The 20,641-nt window shown below is 44.6% G+C and overlaps 1 long non-coding RNA gene across 1 annotated transcript in view; it reads right to left on the reverse strand.

Moving 5' to 3' along the window:
* LOC146075176 (uncharacterized) overlaps positions 1–20,613 on the reverse strand; it is a 32,342-nt gene extending 11,729 nt beyond the window's left edge. Inside the window, exon 1 of the long non-coding RNA XR_014473516.1 lies at positions 20,467–20,613. This is a non-coding gene — a long non-coding RNA (uncharacterized LOC146075176). The remainder of the gene's footprint in view (positions 1–20,466) is intronic.
* Between the last annotated feature and the right edge of the window lie 28 nt (positions 20,614–20,641).

A 20,641-nucleotide genomic window follows, 5' to 3' on the forward strand; every position in this document is an offset into this window, starting at 1 on the left:
CTGCGGGTACGCGCATCGCATCCCCGCAGGTACACGGTGCGATTATCGCACGTGTGATGTGTTTTGTACTTTAAAAGTACAAAACGCATGCGATAATCGCATCGTGTATGGGCACCTATAAATCTGTTTTGAGCAGGGTTGCCTACCTGACTCTCTCCATGTGGGAAAAAATGCTCTGTTCCTAGACTTCCCTGGTAATGTATGATTGTCATCAGCTGTGTGGAGCTAGGTAATTGATAAGAAAGGTGTTTCACCACAGGTGATGGCAATCATACATTACTAGGGAAGGCCAGGAACAGAGCATTTTCTCCCTGAAGGAGAGTGTTAGGTAGGCAACCCTGGAATAAGGTCCTATGTGTACAAAATTTGCAGAATTGTTCATTTGCTGTATGTTTTGTGAAAGCCTTTAATAATACTTATGTCCAACATTACAGTGTGATGTAACTACGCTTATCAGGTTTACAACCCAATAACTGCCCCTTTTACATTTGATGTAAAAACTGCATATTCTCTTGTTTCCAACTATTTTTTTCAGGACACGTTTCAAATGACCAGCAGGAAGAGTTTGCTATGAGAAAGAAACCTGCTACGACTTTCATATATGCAACCCAGCATTTACCTGTCATTTTCATATATGCAACCCAGCATTACCCGGCATTTATTTGGCATTTACCCTTTCACACTGAGGAGCAAATTACCTGGTTAAAAATATCAACCCTGTAATTTGCTGAATTATACGGGTATTCCTTCAGTGTGAAAGGGTCAACCGAGGTCGCAATATCTGGGTCTCCGACTCTAGTAAAGACCAGGGTCGGCGACCTGGGATTTAAGACCCGGGTTGACCCTTTCACACTGAACATATTACCAGGTAGAACTGCTTCACCTGGTAATTTGATGTACAATGCAAAAGGGTTATAAGAGTTTTCTTTTGTGTTGAATGAATCTTACATTGTAACTATAATACCACTTTCCCAGTGCCTTGAAAAACCTGGGTTTTTGCTCATCAAAATGGGTTTTTGTTCAAACTAAAAATCAGTGTCCACTTACCTGGAAACTCAAGCCATGAAGTATTACCCAATACCCAACCCAGGAACCTTTTACAGAATGCAGAGAGCATTTATTTCCTAAACCGCAGTGTCCCATAGGCTGTCAAGAGGTTGGGGGTCATGGTGCACACTGCCTGGAATCACTGGTTGCAGGTAATGGGCAAGACACAGTTAAAACATTCCTTCCAACTTGTGCAAATCTAAAATCGGGACCAGCTGTGCGGAGGCGTGTCCGGCCCTTGAAGGGGCGGAGCTTCAAGGCATGTGGTCAGAGGGAACACCACAATTCCACTTTGGAGGCGAGCCCAGTGATCCGATAGCAGCCCCCCACTCCCTTACTGACGCGTATCAAAAATACAACATAGATGCAGAAAGCTTCAAAAGTGATAAAATGGAGTGTGTTAAACAACCAACCAATCAGCTCCTGTCTGACGTTTTTCAAACACAGTCTGTGACATGTCAGTTAAGAGCTGATTGGCCTGTGGTTTTATCACTCTCCATTTCATCACTTTTGAAGCTTAGTGCATCTGGCCCTCAGTATATTTAGAAGCAGGGATGTCTTTATGCATTGTCTACACATTTGTATTCCTATAAACATATAATCCTGTTTCAATGATTAACACTGTTCAATCAATGCCTCTAATCAGTGGCATAACTAGGTTCATGTGGGCCCCATAGCAAAAGTTTGAAAGGGCCCCTATTTATCACCTAATGCTGAAAAATGTATACAGCACATGTAACTTTGACAGGAAAAGTGGGCCCCTCTCAGCTCTGGGCCACATAGCAGCTGCACCCCCCCCCCCCCGCACCTGTGGTAGATACTCCTTTGCCTCTAATACCCCTTTTACACTAAGGCAAATACCCAGGTTATGCCTTGTGGACCTGGGTCAGTGACAGTGTAAAAGGGGTACTGAAAAAAAGGGGTCCATTTCTCCGTGAATGGACCCACACCTGGATCCTCCCCATGTTACCACCCTGTTCTTGACCAGGGTGTAACATGGGGAGGATCCAGGCGTGGGGCAGTGTAAATGGGTATGCTGAGTCATTCAGCCCGGCTCCCATTTACACCAATGGGGGAGCCCAACCTCCCGCCCGCAGGGTCCTGCGGCCAGTATGGAGATTGGGCAGGGGGCGTACACAGCCTCTGCTGCTATCTGCTGTACTGTGCAGACATCAGCAGAGCCAGGGAGGAGGTGAATGGATGCCTGTGTGTATGCCTGTCTGTCCATTCACCTCAGGGGGTGCACGGAGCAGCTTACCTTGGTGCTGGACATTCCATCAGCGCGGCGGTTCAGGTGCTGCATCCGGAATATTCCAGGGCGACACCGCAGTGTAAATGGGGAAAATCCTGTATCCAACTCAGATTGGAACAGTGTTCCAAATACTGTGTCGGACACAGGGATTTTTGTCTAAAAGCAATATAAGTTTTGCGTTTTAATAGGAAAAATCCAGTATATCATACATGCACAGTTTGCTCTTAAGCTTGTGTTGTGCCTCAAAGTTTCATATAACCTTTCCTGTGTTCATATAGATACAAAGGTTGAAACAAAGTATAAATGCTGATAACTGATGATACTGGTATCAGACAAGAGTGAAAATATATTTTGCAAATAAAGAGTTTGCTTAATGACTGCTGTTCTATCTATCTATCTATCTATCTATCTATCTATCTATCTATCGAATGTGTGTATAGAGTCTGCAAACTGGTTCGAAATAAGGGGGTTATTCAGTACCGCTCGCTAGGCGGTGGTCATTCACTGCTTAGCGAACAGCTTAACGACACTTGCCGCCTGGCCAAATGTCTGCATCCTGGATGCCGAATTCCCTTAGTAACATGCAAGGGAAGGTACGCGAACACATCCCCTCACATGCGGGTGAAGGGGAGAGAAATCAATCGATGGTTGCTTTGGATATAAGTCAGTCTAAACTGACTATTATTTCCGTCAGAGTCTACTGAAGAGGGGGCGGGCGCTGACATCATGTGACATCAGCCATCCACCCCATGTAGACATTTGGGGACACCCTATAAAACTTTGGGCATTTTTTGCCTGATCAGGCATTGGGGCCAACCCTGTACACAACTACTATATGTGACTCTCTCAGAACACTTCAATAGGACAGACCATCACTGTGTGCACATTAAGCCACCTACACGTCAGCACAATACATTGGCAAAACATTTCTAAGGCAGTTTCTCTCCCATGGACCTCTATCGCTTTGCTGCTCTGACTCTATTTGGTTGCATGTACCGTGCATGTGCGCCCTATGTGTGGTCGGACACTCCTGCAGTACTACTCTTGCAAATAGATGAAGGCCTATCTAATCAGTTAGAGGGTGACTAATTGGGCCTACACATGAGGCAACTGTGCTGAGAGATCTGAGCAATGTTAAATCACTTAGCAAACAGCGCTGTGGGCTGGGTGATCTGTCAGGGCCAGTGTTCTCCTGTGAGAACACTGGCCCTGACCGATGATATAGATAGATTTAGCCAGCATGCTGGATATTAATCACCAGGTGATAGATATGCGCGGGGCGGTGCATCACTATCGCTATAAGCGATGTAGGGGCATTTTCTAAGCGATCTAGGGAGATTGCTTAGAAAATTCCCTGAAATCGCCCCATGTGTAGGCCCCATTATTAGTTTTTCCTGCCAAATTCAGGTCTGACCATGAGGTAAAACATCATCTTTACAGAAAATAAAATCAGCAAAAGAGGTACTTGTGTATTTTGGCGGCGCCCATCGCATCGCATACCATAACGCATGCGATGCGACGCGATTTCGTTGGTTAGTGTACGATGGCATACAATTTTCAAATTGTATGCCATTGTACATGGTCCTACGACCTTTTCATACCCCCACTATCCACGTCGGCGTGGAGTTGAGAATAGATTAGTGTGGCGAGCGCAGCGAGCCACCGAGCCCGAAGCGTGGCGAGCGCACACGGATACCTGTGAAGCCCGCGAAGGGACGCGTTTACCTGTGAAGGTATCCGCGTCCGCTCGCCACGCTTCAGGCTCAGTGGCTCGCTGCACTCGCCACACTAATCTATTCTCAACTCCACGCCGACGTGGATAGTGGGGGTATGAAAAGGTCGTAGGACGCGTACCGCTGCGCTCGCCACGCTTCGGGTTCACGTTTATAGTGTAGGGGTGGCGTGGGGGTGCATTTAACATTGTAAGCACCCATTAGGGTGCTCAAAAGCACCCTTTAGGGTGCTTATACGATTTTTAATCGTATAGGGGGTCAAAATCGCGTTGCATCGCATCGCATGCCATCGGGTACATGGCATGCGATGCGATACGTTCATCGTACGATGCAGAAATCGGGCGCCGCCAAAATACACAAGTACCGCAAAAGATTACAATTTTTTGGGTCATTTTTAGATCTGAATTTGTCATGTAGAACCAAGTCAAAAGCAAACCGATCGCCTATACTTATATTGGGGCTAAGGTTAGCATTTTGTTATAGACTGACACATTCTGGTTTATTGTACAGATCACATACTGCCTGATTCAGAGCTGTTCACTAGGCTGTGTATACTTGCAGACTAGCGAACAGTTCAGCACTATCTGCGGCCCCATCGAACAACCTGAATCAGGCCCATAGTTTACATGAAGCAAAATTTTATTAAAGTCTGTTTTCCTATCTGCTTAAATGTGCAAAACCTATTGCAATCCATCACCTCTGGCCCCAATCCTGTGTATAGGCTGAGTCTCATCAATTTGCAAAGATGTGTGTTTTTTCAAGCCCAGAGGCCTGTTTATTAACCCCTTCCCGACATATGACGTACATTTACGCCATATGTCGGTTGGGGGTGAATCAAGCCAGCTCACGGAGTGAGCTGGCTTGATAGAGAGCAGGTAATGGCTGTATATTACAGCCATGTCCCTGCTCTCACGGCCACGAGCGGCGAGTTCGCCGATCGCGGCCGTTTAACCCTTTAAGCACCGCGGGCAAAGCGCCCGCAGTGCTTAAATAGCTGATCGGAGGGGGGGGCGCCCCCCTCCGGCGCCGATCGGGGCCCCCCGCAGCGCGATCGGAGGGTGCCGATCGGTTGCCATGGTAGCCAGGGGTCTAATGTAGACCCCTGTGCTGTCCGTGTATTCATACCTATTACATCCTGCCTCAGGCAGGATGTAATAGGAAGTGCAAAAAATCACTACGTTCAGCCATAGAGCTCTATGGCTGAACCTAGTACAGGCGATCGCGCCCCCTAGTGGTCAAGTACACTAGGGGGCCTTGTAGTAAAAGTAAAAAAAAAAAAAAAATTAAGTTTAAAAATAAAAAAAAAATAATAAAATATTAAAAGTTCAAATCACCCCCCTTTCCCCATTTCCCAAATAAAAATAAATAAATAATAAAAAAAATAAACATATTTGGTATCGCCGCGTTCCTAAAAGTCCGATCTATTAAAATATAACATTAGTTATCCCGCACGGTTAAAGGCGTAAACGGAAAATAATCCCCAACGCCAAAACTACGCTTTTTGGTCGCATCGCGTACCCAAAAAAAAATAACTAAAAGAGATCAGAAAGTCGCCCATATCCCATAATGGTATTAATTAAAAAGTACACTTCAGCCCGCAAAAAATGAGCCCTCACCCAGGTCCGTAGGTGGAAAAATAAAAAAGTTATAAGCCGCAGAACATGGCGACGCGACGCAAATTCGAAAAACCGTAACATTTTCTATTTTTTTTTTTAGTGGTAAAATGTAACGAAAACTATATAAGTTTGGTATTACCGGAATCGTAACGACCCATAGAATAAAGATAACCCATCATTTTAAACGAACTATGAACTCCAAAAAAACCGTAACCAGCGCAAAATTGTGGAATTGCGTTTTTTTTTTTTTTTTACCCCACATTGAATTATTTCCTGATTCCCCAGAATATTATACGGTATAGTAAATGGTACTATTAGAAAGTACAACTTGTCCCGCAAAAAAAAAGCCCTCATGTGTCTATATAGCCGGAAAATTAAAAAAGTTACGCTTATTTGAACACAAGGAGGAAAAAAAAAAAAAAAATTACCTTAAAAGGCAATGTCGGGAAGGGGTTAATATGAGCTCTGTGGCGGAAAGCAGAATTACTTTTTGCTATGATTTAACAATGTTTTATAACAATCATAGCTGTGCAAGACTCAGCTGCCATAGGGAAAGCTATTCAAAACAATTAAAGTTAATAATCCATGTGGAGGCATTGGTTCCACACCACCGAGTCCACTGCCTTTACAGAACACAGAAGACATTTATCTCAGCCTGGACAAAATTTGTACTTTTACATTTTAACCTGGCTATTCTCTAGGTGTATCAGCTGTCTTACTGGAGACCAAACCATACAGAAAAACTTGTCTGTAACCTATTTTATTGCCGGCACACAGGTGGGCTGTCTGGGGGCGTGGCAGCATGGTTGTGTCATCATCCCACCACCACCACCACCACCACCACCACCACCACCAACACACACACACACACACACACTCTTATTGTGGCTACAATAATGGGAATTCAGCACAAATTGCATCATTGTGTCTACTGGGCCCACCCACTTATGACCCATGGTGGGTGGCTAAGGAGGGCTGTAGAGGGATATGGGAAACTTGTCTGCATGCTGGGAGTGACACCTGATTCAAATAGCCTCCCGGCCATTCCATACCCTCCAACATGACCCATTGCATTCGGTACATAATGCTCTGCTCCTGGACTTCCCTGGTAATGTATGATTGCCAGCACCTGTGTGGAACTAGGGAATTGAAGAGAGAAGGGTGTTTCAACACAGGTGATGACAATCATACATTACCAGGGCCGTCCAGGAACAGAGCATTGTGTACTGAATGGAATGGGTCATGTTGGAGGGTATGCCATTCCAGGAAGGTAAGCTAGTATAAATCAAACTATTCAACATGGATTTACTAAACATGCCACAGCTGACTGAAAGCAAAATGTGTTTACCAAGCATAAACATTTTGAAAGTATTGTGAAATGGTTGAGATGTTGCATTCATTATTAAGAAGCACAATCCCCAGACACCCAATCTCTTTTTTTCACGTGGGACTCTAGTGCTATATTCTGATTATCCCTATGAAATCAGGTCTAGATCATTGTGTCAACAGTGTCTAGAACATCAGACACAAAGTCAATATAGACAAAATGTCAACACCAGGAAAAGGTTGATACTAGAATTCTCATCACATGAAAAGGTTAACATGAGGTTTTTTTGGTCAATTCGTAGATTTTAGCTCACCATGATTTAGGCAAGGTGGCTCACTCTGCTGCGCTTTGGGCACTTTAGGTTTTGGCCACACATGCAGGGCCGGTACAAGGCGGTTTGGCACCCTAGGCAAAACTTCTAATAATGCGCCCCCCCCCCCCCCCCTACCCGGTTTCGTTGTTAGTTAGGAATAAAGTATATATATATATATGTTTCTGTGCAGGAACCCGGTGTGCAGCAATGTACAGATCACTCAGGGCTATAAAACATTATATATATTTCCTTCACACACCTGTACTCCAGTATCCCTCACACAGCAGTATCCTTACACACATGTAACCAGGCCCTGCACCCAGCCTCATCCCTAACACATGTTCCCCAGCCCTGCACCTCCCCCAAAACACATGTTCCCCAGACCTGCACCTCCCCCAAAACACATGTTCCCCAGACCTGCACCTCCCCCAAAACACATGTTCCCCAGACCTGCACCTCCCCCAAAACACATGTTCCCCAGCCCTGCAATACACATGTCCCTAAGCCCAGCAAAACACATGTTCCCCAGCCCTGCAATACACATGTCCCTAAGCCCTGCAACACACATGTCCCCCAGCCCTGCTCCTCCCCCAACACACATGTTCCCCAGCCCTGCAACACACATGCCCCCAGCCCTGCACTTCCCCCAACTCACATGTAAAACCATCCCTGCACCTCCCCTCCCTCAAATACATAAAGTATGTGCTGCCAGTCACCTGTTCTGTATGTCTGGATGATCTGGCTGCTGGCAGGGTCTCTTAGGAATCGGCTCTTGTGCTGGAGGGGCGGAGCTACCAGATGATCTCTGTGTGAAGAGCAGCAGCAGGAAGCAGAAGGGCAGGGTAGGGATGGCCATCGGCACATCCCCCATCGATGGTTGCCATCGATGGCTTCTAGAGCAGGAACCATCGATGGTGTGAGATAGAATGGTTTATAGCCAATCTCACACCATCGATGGTTCCTGCCATCGCTTAGCCGCGCATGCGCTGAGCAACGGGAAGGGTCGCTGCGGGCAGCCTGCTCGGCCGGGATCCGCGTGCATGCGCAGAAGAAACTTTAGTCATTAATCCAGTTTAAGTTTCTTTTGCGCATGCGTGCACCTTTCGGCGGGGCGGGCCGCCCGCAGCGATGCCACTGGACGCAATGACGCTGCGCACGCAGTGCGCATGTGCCCACAACTTTTACCATCAGAAGCCATCCATCGATGGCATAAAACTATTCGACCATCCACTATTGATGCCCAAAACATCGAGCACTAGGTCCAAACCATCGATGGTTTGGGAACATCGATAGTCGATGGCCATCCCTAGAGCAGGGACACAAGCCTCATAACTGTGCTGCTGCTGGAAGCTGAGCCCAGCAATCACCCACAGTACCTGCTCCCTGCCGCGCATAACAGCATTCTGATGTGCAAAATGTGCTGGGGGAAAGTGTCAAGACTCTCCTACAACTCAGTAAGTCCAGTAAAATACTAAATTTACATGATCACAGTACTGGGGCGCCCTTTAGTGGCCAGCGCCCTAGGCAGCTGCCTTAAGCTGCCTAGTGGTAGCTCTGGCCCTGCACACATTGGGCCAGATTCTCTAAGCTTCAAAAGTGATAAAATGGAGAGTGATAAACAGCCAGCCAATCAGCTTTTGTCTGACATTTTTCAAACACAGTCTATGGCTTGGCAGGTAGGAGCTGATTGGCTGGCTGTTTATCACTCTCCGATTTATCACTTCTGAAGCTTATAGAGAATCTGGGCCTCTGTGTTTAGCAGGATGGAGTCGAACAGGACCTGTTTGGCAGGATGCAGCTTCTTGTGTTCATACATTGCATTTTAGCAGGATGCAGTTTTTGGCAGGAAAAATGAGTGGGGTTCCCCCAAATTTAAGGGCCCAGCACTGGGCTCTTGGAGCTGGCCCTGATTCCCAAAATATTGGGGACAAAATGAGCGGGGGTCAGCCATATTTTGTGGACCAGCACCAGGCACCACTTGCAGTGGGTGTAATGCTGCTGAGGCACCCAGACCATCAATGCTCCCGCCGATGATGAAGGATCCAGACCACCGCTTCCACCACTGATGATGCAGTAGTGCACGCAGGGGGGGAGGGGTTCTGAGTACCCAGAAACCCCCCCAGGAGTCTAAGGGCCCTAGGCTGAAAGCAGATGGTCCCCTCTTTCCATGGGTATAAGGATTTTAAAAATTGGCCCATGGGAACCGGAGATATCTGACTTCAAAGCAGTGGTCCCCATCCAAGCCTGTTAATTGCTCTTCCCAGTCAGATATTTCAGGTTCTGTCTGACTTAGAGTTTTTCTGAGGGTATATTCCAAAAGCTGGGACTCTCCCCCTTTCAGGGACACTAGAAGCTGGTCTCTACTGTTCCTAGAACCAGAGATATCAGCCTTCCAGCAGCTGGTTACTGCTCCAGCTCCACACACCTGGTATGTAGTTTTATATATTTATTGGCAGATTGCTCTGCCTCCTGAACTCTGATCCCCTAGTCCCCAATACCATTTGGTAGGTGGGATTCCTTTAAAAGCTAAGAAATCTAGTTCCAGGAACTGGAGATATCTGCAGTCAAGCAAGCTGTCCTCCCACCAGAAAATTCTGAATAATAAGCCCACTCCACTATACACCCCTCCTCTGCATACTAATCATCCTCTACCACCCTGGAAGTTATGTATCAGGACCCCTTCATTCAGCCCAATGCCCCCTTCTCCCACCATCTGTGTGGTTGATATAATACCCCCTACCACCCACAGGACATCAAAGCCTCCGCTCATAGCACCCCACACCCCTACCGCTGGAGGATCGGTAGGGGCCCCAATACATTGCTATGCCCAGGGGTCTACACTGCTGTGTGTGTGTGTGTATATATATATATATATATATATATATATATTTTTTTTTTTTTTATTGTTATTATTATTATTTATATACATTTGGTCTATCTATAATACTTTAACTGACCCGGCATATACTGGGTCACCTAAGTGTCCATCTCCGTGCTTTGCTCCGCCCGGCAGGAAACCCCCTTCTGAAAATCCTGCGTTTGCCCCTGTGATGGGGGCACGTACCACTGCTGCCACCGCTGGGAAGCCCGGACTTCCGCCACTGGGGGACATGGACCACTTCCCCCAGCCGTTGCAGCTGTTGGAGGCCCAGGGCCACTGCCTTACATTACACCCTTTCCCCACTGCCGACCGGATTACAAGTATAACACAGTGCGGTACAGCCACACTGTGTGAACACATACATTGAAATGTATGTGTTCGCCTTGAAATCCGGTCATCCCACCATCCTTCCAAACCGCAGCATGCTGTGGAAGGACCCGGCGGTTGCGGCCCTGCCACATATGTGTGGGCGACAGCATAGGAGACTACGGTCTCCTTCCAGCCAAGCGGGACCCACTAAAATGCTATGTGTGGCCCCAGCTTTACCGTTCCCAATCGGCGTCCACTTGGATGGTAAAGTATGCATAAATTAACAAAATCTAAAAAATGTCCACCTTTACATTTTACCACATCATCCTTTTAACCATGTTAAATGTATTCATGCCCTTTAAAATATTCAGGTGATACTAAACTAATATGAAATGGGTGTTTCACATTATTTTAGTAAAAAAAAAAAAAGAAAAGGTTAATAATTCTGCCCTTAATCCTCAGTGCTACTGATAACCAGCATTCCTGTGTCAGGGAGCAGTCTGGTCATTGACTACTTGGTCAGAAAGGTCTTTGTTTAGTGACAGTGAATCTGCCTCATGTTCCATGAGAAGTATCACAATGGCCTTTATTCAGATCTGATTGCAGTACAAATTTGTTTGGAAAATAGGTAAACCATGTGCACTGCAGGTGGGGCAGATGTGACATGTGCAGAGAGAGTTAAATTTGGGTGGGGAGGCCATGCTGCATTGAGCATCATTGCCCTCCCTTCATTCTAGCATATCGAAGCAGAAATAGACTTGCCTGAATGGACAATTTCTGCTTTCGATCCCGATGCCGTGGGACCGTTCATCGGGATTGAAGTTGGATTGAATGTATCTGTACATGTGCAATTCAGGGTCACTTTCTAATTGATTTGGACTATATAGTCCATATCAAATAGAAAGTGACCCTGAATCGCTCAGTGTGTACACAGCATAACAAATCTTTTGTATAGTTTATACCTCTTCTGAGTAGCAAACATCATTTATTGGTACCAGTGTGCTTTAAAGACACTGTAAACTCAAAAATGATTTTCCTGCCTGCCTACCAATGGAGAACTGTATCTGCTAAATATACAAAGTTTTCCATTATCGCTAGATGTACGCTATGAGCAAACTTAGGGATTTGTGTCTTCAATGACTTTCTCTGTTAAAAATGACCAAATCGACTGAACAAGCTGCACTCATTGTAGTCCACTGAATGATGTAATAATAGTAAATCTATATATTCACTAACATCTGTTAGGCCAATGGTTGGTTCCTTCAATAGTTTCCCACTTGGCACTATCAGAGGGTTAATTCATACTGTCATTACTGTGTATATACTGTATATGACTGCCTGCACGGCCTCACAGCAGCAATGTATTCCCTGGATTGCAGCCAAGAGGTTTAGAACCCACGTGGTCATTTTGCAATCCCTTTCCCAGTAAGATCTTCAACCGTGTTCTAAATATAGCCATGCACTGCAGGAGCTGGGTACAAAATGTAACAGGATTGTTTCAGGCAAAGGAACACTGGTCTATATCACCCTCTCCTCCTGTCTACTAATGAGTTGTCTTCTTCTGTTCTCCATTGTATTGCAGCGTGCATTTTCCTAGTGAAATCACAACATTTCCTTTTAAGCAGTGGATCCTTCCTCTGTAGTTTTGCAAACAATGTTTTATTGGATTTGGGATTAGTTTTGTAGGTGACTGATATTTCTCTTGATTAAGATAATGTTTTGCATGTGAGTAGTCTAATGGTGTACTTACATATCAAAGATTATCAGTACTGTGAAATGATGCACCTCTGCAACCTGCCTATGGGATTGTGCATTTATATTTATGATACAACGCAACATGAGTGACATTGATGAACAATATAGTTCTTGCCTGAATGAATATCTATCTATCTATCTATCTATCTATTCTATATATATATATCTGTCTTTCTATCATCTCTGAGGTGAAGTACTGCCAGTGACCACTAGAGGCCATTCGATGGACTCCTTAACAAAAAGTGAAAGCAAAGTGATCTGTTTCAAACTTGCTGGATATGGCGAGAGGGAGCAGTGAGGACAGAGATTGGAGGTAGGAGCAGATAGGGACTAAAGGCCCATACACACTAGAATATTATCTTTCCAATCTGGCTGGTTGGAATGAAAATCTGGCATTTTTGGGGAGCAAATGACAATTGACCATTTGCTCCTACACATGGAGGCAAATTGGTCATACAGACTAGAAGATATAAAAGATAAAAGATATTGGTAAATAATTTCCTTTGAGCTGATCATGAAAGATATTGTGCATCCACACTGAACACTGGGTACAAATGGCATGAGTAATATTGGAAGATTGACCTGCATGCCCAGAAGATGTCAATATCATTAACAATGCATAACAGGTGCATTGTTAAAGATATTAGGCATACACACTAGAAGATATTGCCATCAATATCATTCAGAAGCCCCTTCCTGAACAAGATTGATGATCAATATCTTCTAGTGTGTATGGGCCTTTATACAGATGACTGCTTTTGTCCATGTTCCAGCGTTTGGGAGCAAATGGTAGATTGTAATTTGTTCCCAGAAATTTCCAGATTTTCATTCCAACCAGCCAAATTGGACAGATAATCTTCTAGTGTGTATGGGCCTTTAGCCATCATTTTGATGGGCTTTTAACTAGTAATCCTATAATTGCCCTTCCAGAGGTGGGTCAAGGGCTCCCTCATGTAGATTCAATTCAGTATGAATATGAAAGTAAACCACACCCCCTTATGGATGCACCTCCCTCCTAGATTACCATATAGCCAATCACTTTCTTCTTCCTTCACCCTTATCATTCACTTGTGTCCCTCAGGCTCCGAATGTCTCTCATTTCTCCCTCCCTCTAGAATGTAAGCTCTCACATGCTTGGTCTGAATTATGGTATTGCCCCTTATCTGTGCCCTGGTGCTGATATTCTATGCATTGCATTTCTCTTTTACTATCTCTGAAAGCATTAATGCTTAGTCATGCATTGTTCTTGTGTTTACTTAATATACTTGTATTTTGAAATTTGTGGCATCATATAAATGATAACTACGATTTAAGCACATTGGTAAACTTCTGAGTGAATTCGATATGCTGAATATAAAGTGGTTATTTTCTAAATTAATGCTGCAGTTACCAGTATACTAAAGATAGAAGTACACTAAAGACAGAGCAACAGTAACTGTGATATTGCTCGATCTATTTTTAGCAAAGGAATTGTCAGTCTGTTCTGCATAAATTAAAATCTATCTTTGGTAACTAGCTGGAATTTTCCCCACATATTAGAAAATACATAAAAAAGCAAATAAAAAATAGGGCAAATATGATGCAATGGAATCATTCAGAGCAGGGGCGTAACTAGATATTCGTAGGCCCCATAGCCAAGGTTTTATTAAGGGCCCCCTATTTAGCAACTGATGGTGATAAATGTGTATAAAACATTACTTAAACAGTAAAGATTGGCCCCCTTCAGCTCTGGGCCCCATAGCAGCTGCACCCCTTGCACCTGTGGTAGTTACGCCCTTGATTCAGAGCAATGCATTCTGAAATGTGAATGCAGCATTTAGAATTTGGAGCAGCATATTTCTCATGTGTTAACAGCTGGGTACACACTGTACACCAATATGGATGATATCGATATACAGAAGTTGACAATATGGTGTATATCAGTATGTACAGTCAATATCATTATTAATGCACAATATCATTATCCTGTTGTCTGTACATGTAGTTTTATCTGAAGATATCATCAGCAACTGCATGTAAGGAGGGGGGGGGGGGGGCAGGTGACGTCACTGACTGATATTGACCAGTGTTTTTAAGGTGAATATCATTCTCCCGTGGCAAAGGAATCGTCTATTGTGTACCCAGCGTACCAGTACACACCTCAGAGCATTCTTAATTTGAGAAGCGGGACTTTTTCGCAGTCGCATGTGTTCCTAAAAAGGGGGCATTCCCTCTAAATAAGGGCATGGCTGTGTAGAAATGTCCGCACTCACGAAGCCACACTCTCATTTTGCCAATGTGTGGGCATGACCACAACTCTGAGAGCATACTCACAGCATCTATTCACCACTGTGGCAGGGGGACCCCCAACTGCCCCACCATGGGACACTGTTGGTGGGATGCGGGACAGTCACAAAAATCATGACTGTTGAGAAAAAATAGGGACAGTTGGAAGTTTATTCTGGAGGAGCAATGTTTATAAACCATGTGTTGTACATGGAACTTGGGTGCTCCATAGCAACATCTTGTATAGACCCCTCCCCCTCTTTCCACAGCATTAGTTCATTTTATGCCCCATAATTTTGACCTATTTCATTTTATGCACATACTGTAATAATGCCCTAATTCGTTTTATGCCCCATAGAAGTGGCCTAGTTCACATTATACTACGTAGTGTTACAAGTTTATATTATGCCACTTTGCCCCAGTTCACAATATGCCACTGTGTGCTGCGAGTGCACATTATGCCACACAGGGGGGAGTTATCAAAAAGCTCCTACCTGGGAGGGATACGTCCTAATGCAGGAAATTACATATTGAGTGCTGAATATATTTTTATTATATGTTTTCTTTATTTTTAAATTCCAGGAATTTGGCTAAGAATGGACATGGACCCCTTTTAGTCCCCAGGTGATGGGTTGTCTTAATGTTAACTGTACCTGAGGGTTTTGATTAGATCAGTCCTGAGAAAGTCCAGGTGGTCAGTGTCTTTAATGCTCTCCGCAATTGCTATAAAAGGCAAATTATGTCTGTTCTCCAGGTCTCACAGCTTGTATGACATCACAAAGATATTACTCTCCTGTTATTCAAAAGTATTTCATAGAGCCAATACCTTATATTATATTTTGCTCTTTTTAAGCCCTTCTATTCATTTGATGGATTACAGATGAGATAATGTTGTATTAAGAGTTGCTTGGATATTAACCATTTTTTAAGTGGTTAAAGAAGTTGAGAAGATTTTCTTATGATGTTTCCATTTAAAGCACTCAGCAGGGAAACCTGATAAAAAGTTGTATGAGGCATATCAGAAGAAGTGAGTAACAAACTCGGAGAAGGTGGAGATCTTTTGGAAGCTTGAGATTTATTAGTATTTCTAGTTTTGTCCATATGTGAACCTGCAGTTTTTTTTAGGAATTTGTCCATAGCCGAAAATGAAAGGGTACAGCAAGAGATATACTGTATTAGTCCCCATCCCCAAGTGGAGAATATGTACATGTAGGCACACTTTTTCTTTCTGAAAAAGTCCTAATCTCGAAGCTGAATTACCACTACAGGTACAAAGCTTTTACAAAAGCCGTAAACAAGGAGAAGCCTAGTCTCCGACATTGCTGGGCTAACTGATTAGCACAGATGTGTCTGTGAGCATGACACAGGAGTGTGGGCGATAGATTATATCCATGCGGAGCTTTACTATGAGGGAGGGTCAGATCGCCACTAATCAGGGATGTACAGTGAGGGGCACTGGCCAGTACTAATACCAGACCTACATGCAACATATGAACATTAGGCTTCATGTCAGCATTATACACAGGTGCAGCAGTATATACTGCTGGAAATTTGGTGAGTTGTGCAGAAAATGTGCGCAATAAAATGTATTAGAATAATGCAAAGAAGATATTTGTTATATATTGTCACCTCACTTCACATTACAACAAGCCCCCTTATCAGACGGGACCCAATTTATTAGCAGGCAATTTTAGGAAACTTGGTAGACAACTATATGAGCTTGAACCAGGCCTCACCAAGCCCCTAAGCCCAGAGGCATCACTTTGATACAATGAAGTCATTCAGAGTCCAAACGTAAACTGGGGCGTGGCTTCACAAGAGCTGTTGTGGTTTCATATTCTAACCCCAGTTTCTTCACTCTGGGGTCCAGGAGATAAGGGCTGCTCCTGGAAATTGCTGTGGCAGTAACCAAGTGCTGCACGTAAGCAAACATCCTAATTATCCTGATTTTCATGGGACCGTTCCATTTGTTTTCAGACTGTTCCGTGGCCGGCAGTGTCCCCCGTGTGTGGAGGAGGGGGCAGTTGGGATACCCCCTGTAAGTCGCTGCTCTGTCTAGTCCGGAATGGACACTGTGCGCATGTACACAGCGTCTAATCAGGGAGACAGAGGGACAGGGTCATGGCCAGCAGCTCACGGTGCACTGGCCATGCCCCCCCCCCACAGTGGCAAAACAGGCATTGTTTTGCAATTGAGAACATTCTATGAAGCCATGCCCCCTTCCCTAAGCCTTTTGGGAATGTATGTACTATAATATTAAAAGGTATGGTTATAGTACAGATCCCAGCTCCTGTCATTGACCAGTAGTCAGAACTACCTATACCCCCACAGTGATCCCACTTTATGGGCCCCATAGCAATGGTGTTGAATCCACCATCGTTATGCCTATCCCCACAACAAGGAATCAGCTAGTAGCAGTTGAGTGTAATTACTACTCGTCTTGGCATCTGGGAGAGCCCAGCTAACATAATCTCTCAGGTCTAGGGCACTGTAGGATGCAAAAGGCCTTTAGGGTTAGTTCATGAAAAACAGCGGGACCTCAGTAGAACTGTAACCCCTCCATAGGGCTGCTAACAGTAGGAAATGTGGGTTTAAAAACAAATAAAATCTCATAGCTAAAGTTCTCCGTTAATTTGTTGAATCCCTTGCTGCGTAATGTAGAAATTTCTAATGCTGTTCTCTGAAGCAAAATAGTATCCTAATGTGTCTGGCACATAATCCGCAGTGCTCTAATTAAGGAGGTGAAACAAGAAGGCGTTTATATTGTCGGCAACTAATGTTTACAGCTACTTGCTCAGGGAAACTGGTTTTTAATATGGAATTTTTACGGGGCATTGTGGAAGCCGAAGAAAGTTGTTTGAGAGTTACTGTGTAACCAGTATAGGTTGTGTATTTAGTCTAACAACCTCAATCCATACATGTTATAGATTGTGTACAGAGCTATTTCTTCAGCGTGCTGGAGTTTACTGAACTCCTTTAACCGCACTGTTGGATAATTTCAGGGAGTCAAATTCCTCTGTTTCCTACAGTAATATACATTGTTTGCTTTCAGGCACTAGGGATCTGCTTTTACTGTCAGAGGTATTTAGAAAAATAATGTAAACACTCTATAAACTGAATGTTGTACTTTGCTACAGGGGCCCATAGAGATCAGCAATCAATTGGGGCAGCTCTGCGTTTTGTAGATGATGGTGTAATTAAAATCAGCAATTTATCGGGTCTGACAATCGCCGATTCTGACCAAAAAGGGATCAGATTTGGTAAATCAAGTTGTCCAACCTGCTGTATTTCACCAACCAAGTTTTTCGGGGTTGTCCCCCTCAGGGTATACATACAGATGACCGGCGGAGGGAATACTGGCGGTTACAATACCGATGCCAGCATCCAGATGGAGGAAAGTATACAGTACTTCCCTCCCCCCTGCTCCCTTACATTAACCATCCCTCTCTACAGCCTAACCATAACCCCCCATACCCCGCCGTCTAGACCTAACCAGCCCACAGCCTAACCCCCCCCCCCTTCCTTTAAGTAACTAACCCTTAAGGGGGAGGGGGAGGGGCAGGGCAAAATGACTTTACAGCCTCATTTAGTTCCACATTCCTCATTGCAGACCTGCTAATCACAGGTGATTCTCTGTGTTGGGGGTCCTAATATCAAGACAGTTTGGCTCCATCTGTCAAAGTGGCCCTGCTGTGTCCAAAACCAGTTCAGTGTCATCCCTGAGCATCTTTGCTATTTAATTATTTGGTACTTGTTTCCTAGAACGGCCACAATCGTGAGTGATCGTGGCTCTTAATTAAGGGACACGATCCTCACGATGTGGCCGATTTTTTACAATTTTTTCCCTTTGATTGACAGAAATCGGGTCAATCGGTCGGTCGCGACCAATTAAAATCGGCCGCGATGCGACCGACCGATTGACCCGATTTTTCCATAGACTTCAATGTTAAAAAATCTTTTAACATTGAAATCGGTCGGTCTTGTGCCATTATAATGGCACAAGATGAGATGGACTTGATTAAGTCCATCTCACATAGGGAAAAATGATAAAAAAGGTGAAATGGGCCAATATGACCCATTTCACCTTTTTTATGTGCCCGCCATGACCCCACGATAGACGTCAACCCGAAGCGTGGCGAGCGCAGCGAGCCCGCGAGGGGCGGCGGTGCGCGTCCTCCGACCTTTTCATTCCCCTACTATCCACTAGGGCGTGGAGTGAGAATAGAATAGTGTGGCGAGCGTAGCGAGCCACCGAGCCCGAAGCGTGGCGAGCGCAGCGAGCCCCGCGAGGGGACGCGTATACCTGTGAAGTTATACGCGTCCCCTCGCGGGGCTCGCTGCGCTCGCCACGCTTCGGGCTCGGTGGCTCGCTGCGCTCGCCACACTATTCTATTCTCACTCCACGCCCTAGTGGATAGTAGGGGAATGAAAAGGTCGGAGGACGCGCACCGCCGCCCCTCGCGGGCTCGCTGCGCTCGCCACGCTTCGGGTTGACGTCTATCGTGGGGTCTAGCCCACTTAGTAACATTTGGGGGGGCAATTGAAAATAATCATGTGAAAAAAAAAAAAAAATCGGGTGAAAAATCGGTCGGTCGGATCGGTCGCATCGCATGCGACCAAATCGCATGCGATGCGATCGATCCGATTTTTTATCTTACGACCACAACGATCTAAATCGTTGTGGCCGTGCTAGGAAACAAGTACCAATTATTTAATTAGAATTTGACCTTGGAGAGATTTAATCATTACAACAAACCAGATTGTGCAAGTGTCTTTTCTAGAAACAAAACAATCATCAAAGAGAACATGTGATCTGTACTGTTTGGTGATACATTAAAAGTTGAAGGGTGAATATACTGCCAGTTAATTACTATTTAAAAACAGTTTTTATTCACAGGAAATTTGTCACATTACCATATTGTTGTCATAGTATCCAAACTGAACAGCAATATAGTCAGCATTCAAAGATAGAACTAGAAAATGAAAGTCATGTGAAGTGCCAAAGTCTGTGATATTTAAATGTCATTTTATATTGATGTCACACAGTGATTAGATAAGTTTAATGGCTGTAGCTCCTAGTCCTCTTCTGTACCTGATGTTATTGTGTTATACTGTATGACTGAATAGCTGAGTTTCTTTAGCACTGAAACCTGATTATTTAAATGGATGGTTACATATACAGTATCATATATACATAATATGTGGGCATCAGTGGCGTAAGTTTACAACAGAGGCCCGGAGGCGAAAATGTGATGTTGCCCCCCCCCCCCCCCCCCCCCCCACACACACACAAAAAAACCCCTGCATACTTAAAACTATTGGTTAGCCATCCCAATATGCAGACACACCCCCATAGGCACATACACACATATATACACACCCACACACACACACACAGCCACACACATATATGCACAGCCACGTACGCACATGAAGCCACATGTATACACTGCCACATACATCACATGTATACACACAGATACATATGCACATACATCCACATGTATGCACACAGCAACATACACATATGTATACACACAACAACACACACATGTATACACACAGCCACACACACAGCAACATACACACATATGTATACACACAACCACACACACACACACATATACACACAGCCACACACATGTACTGTATACACACAACTGCATATGCACATACACCCACATGAATACACACAGCAACATACACATATGTATACACACACAACAACACACACATGTATACACACAGCAACATACACACATATGTGTACACACCCACATGAATACACACAGCAACATACACATATGTATACACACAACTACATATGCACATACACACACCTCTGTAAATACACAGCCACATACTGTATGCACACAAAGCAACACATGCATATAAACATAGACCTATATAGATGTACACACTACACATAAATAGTTTAACAAACACTTCTACAACTGCCCCCTCTCACCTATAAACGAAGCATCCGTCAATATTATAGTGTAGCATGAGTCAGAAGATTGTGTGGGAGCCAGAGGTGAAGAAGAGCTGGACGGGCTGCAGGACAGGTCTGTCAATAGGAGGCAGGGGCAGGCAGGAAGTCCCGCCTCCTCCTCTCACAGAGATCGTGGAGCAGTGCTGCCTGC

Source organism: Crinia signifera, chromosome 4 (assembly GCF_055691185.1).
Source record: "Crinia signifera chromosome 4, ASM5569118v1, whole genome shotgun sequence".
Taxonomy (NCBI): Eukaryota; Metazoa; Chordata; class Amphibia; order Anura; family Myobatrachidae; genus Crinia; species Crinia signifera.